Source organism: Physeter macrocephalus, chromosome 13 (assembly GCF_002837175.3).
Source record: "Physeter macrocephalus isolate SW-GA chromosome 13, ASM283717v5, whole genome shotgun sequence".
Taxonomy (NCBI): domain Eukaryota; kingdom Metazoa; phylum Chordata; class Mammalia; order Artiodactyla; family Physeteridae; genus Physeter; species Physeter macrocephalus.
In genome coordinates this window covers 83253010-83256275 of record NC_041226.1, presented here as the reverse complement: position 1 = coordinate 83256275, position 3266 = coordinate 83253010, and positions in this window count along the sequence as shown.

Here is a 3266-nt window from a genome sequence, read left to right as displayed (position 1 = left end):
ACACACACACACACACACACACACACACACACACACGCTTCGCTGACTCTGGGGTCTGCAGACTGTGCTTTTCTCCCAGGTCTGGCCTTGGACTCCATCCCTGTGATGGCCCCATGACGCTTGGCTTGCTTCTTAGGCTCGTATCTATTTTTGAATGCTGAGGGGGGCTCCGCTGGTCAGGAGGGAATATTTTTATGGCAAAAAATGAGCCAAGTTGCATCAGCTCCAGGGGCGGCGGGGGAAGCCGTCACCGCAGGTCACCCGGGCAGACTGATGAAAATTCTGCTTATGAAGTCGCTGCTCCCCCATTAATTAGGGGGGAGGGGGCCCCTCCGTGCCACTGTGCACCTCGCCCACGGCCAAAAGCTTGTCAACACTTTCCACGAAGAATGAAAATGTAAATAACTTTCAGATTATTCAATGTCACCAAGGTATGGAAAAAGGTCGTCATGCTGAGTGTCATTTATCTCGTTGCGGATTTAAAGAGCTTTTTTCTAATAAATTTCTTAAAATTAATGTTTTATGTTGCTCAGAGTAATTTGAACAATTATGGGCTTAAAGAATTGATCATTACAGCCCCTGGGATTTAGCGCTCCAGACTGATTCCTTTGAAAAGCCACTGATTTATCGTTTTGCTACTCAACCAGGCAAGCCCCCGGGGTTGGGGCCCCCAGCCCCCTCCTGCCCCAGTCGGGGGACCAGTCCCCAAGATACGTCCGCCCCCTCCTGCCAGCAGGTGGGGAGGAGGGAGTTAACGCAGGAAGGGGAGCGGCGCGTCCCCTGGTCTCAGGGAGAGAGGTGGGTCTCTGATTCCCTATGGTCCTTCAGCCCCTGTGCAAATTTTCTATTTAAAAGGAAACAAGTCCTTTTATGTACTGGTCGAAATGATTGTTTTTATTACTCAGGTATTTACGTTTGATAATGTATACAACCGTCGGGTTCAAAAATTAACAACAATGCATATGTCAAGATGAGTATTCTGCTTGTGTTAAAATTTAGTGTTCTAATTATTATGATAAAGAGATTGCTGTTGAAAAAAAAGTTGACGAGCCAGCCCCCGTCCCCCGCTCCACGAAGAAAGCTCAAGTGGGTCCCGCGCCCCCGCCAGGGTGCCTCCCGCGCCGAGCCTGCGGCGCCCCTCCCGCTCGCCGCAGTCCGGTCGGGGTCCTGGGAGGGCGCCGCCCCTCCCCCAACGGCCCGCAGGCCGCCCCGCCCCCGCCCCGCCCCCGCCGGCTGCGCCCCGCCCTTTCCCGCTCGGTTCCTCGCCGGCGGCGCCCGGAGCCGCTTGGGCGGGGGGAGTGGCCCGGCCCGGCAGCGGCGGGCCCCGCGTGCGCGGTCCCCTCCGAGGCCCCGAGACCCCGGGGAACCCGCGTCCTGGGCGGACACCGCAAGCGCCTAGACGCCCCGCCTGGTTGACAGAGGCCCTCGTGGGAAAGGCGTGGTGCTTTCCCGGTGACCCCTGCAGACGGGGCCCGAAAGATGGGGCGTCCAGCTTCCCCTGCGGAAGGCCCGCAGCCCGAGGTCCTCCGCACCAGAGGTCCGCCCCGCGCACCTCCTCGCTGCGGGTTCCAAGCCTCGAGCTCGGCCGTGGGCCTCCAGTCCGAGGTCACGTCCGCCGGCCGAGCGGGGCCCCGAGGTGGGGGCCCGCGTGTCTGCCCTGGTGGGGCGAGCGGAGGGGATCGCGCGCGCGCGCTGGCGCTCAGCTCGGATGCGGAAACAGACCCGCGAGGTGTGCAAACGGCCACTGGAGCGGTGACCGCGGGTCTGACCCAGCCGAGCCCCGCCCGCCCGCCCCCAGTCCCGGCCGGGGCGCGGGGCGCGCGCGTCTCCTCCGGCGGACGCGGCCTCTGCAGCGTCCACTCTCCTCCCCGCGCCGCGGGGGCTGGGCCTGGGGCACCGATGCCGCCCCGACGCGCCGCCAGCTGGAGCGAGCGCGGCCGGACCTGCAGACAGGCGGAGGGCCCCGAGGGGACACCCGGCACTTTATTAACCTGTCAGCGCCTGAAAGGTCCCGGGCGGCCTGGGGGAGGACTCCAGGCTGGAGGGGGGGGCGCGATTTGAGGATTTATACCCCCCTCGGGGCTGCCGGAGGAGGCAGCGTCCGCCCCGCGGCCGCCCGGGCCCCCTCCCCAAATCCTGAATCCGACCCGGGCTCAGCCGCCTTCCGCTCGGGGTATCCGTTGCCAGAAAGAGTCCAAAGTGGTTCCCCCAGGAGCCCCCCCCCACCTGCTGCTCGGCCACGCCCCTGGGAGTCCGAGACCTTTGACCGCCAGCCCCCAGGCCAGCCTGGGACTCCTTGCACTTCCCGCCAGATCATGGGTCCCCCAGTGGCTAATGCAGCCACCCCCCCACCTCTGCTCAGCCGGCTCTTCCCCGGGCGCTCCCCCCGACCGAAGGGGGGTCAGGGCCTCTGCTCCCACCCCCGAATGTTCTCCTGAGGGCCGCCCCCATTTCTTGACCCTGGCATGCCGCTGCCCCCTTAGATACCCAGGGCCCAGGTGTGCCTGGAGCTGCCAGCGACATCCCTCCTGGTGGGGCCGCGCGCTCTGGGTCCTGGGCAGCAGCAGGTGTGGTGAGGGAGCTGCCCCTGCCAGGGCCAGTGGGAGTGGGGGTGACTTGACCAAAGCCCCCTGGGCTGCCTGGCCAAGGGGACATCTGGGGAGCTCCCCCTCCTCCTGTCCCACACAGGGGACCCTCAGCCTATCCCGCATCCTCTGCTCTGATCTGGTGCCCAGCTCCCCCCCCCCAAACTAGGGGCCTGTTCACCCACCCAACTCAGTGCCCTGTTGGCCAGTGAAGGACACAAGAGCCAGGCCTCTGCCCTCGGGCAAGGTTGGGGGGGCCCCAAATCCACTAACTCTCCTCTTATGTCTCCCCTCGGAGGGGGCGGTCACCACTGTCTCCACAGGAGGAAAGCAGGGCTCAGAGGGGGCGGGTCACTTGCCCAGGGTCACACAGAGAGTTAGCAGATGGCTGGGACTGGAATCCAGGTTGGAGAGACCCCCCGTGACCACGTTCCTTGACTCTCCGGACTGGTTGACTCCGGCAGTGCCCCTCCGCCTGCTGAGGCCAGCTCCCAGCCGTGAGCAGTTCTGCTTGGTCGTGTCACCTGGCCACCCCAGCACCGGCCTCTCCCAGGGAGAGAGCGGGAAGGCCCAGCCCCTCCAGCCATGGTTGGCCGTCTGTTCTCTCACGTCTTCCGGTGCTCAGAAGCCTGGCTGAGATCCAGGGACAAAGGGGCCCTAGTTCACACCAGGTGCCATCCC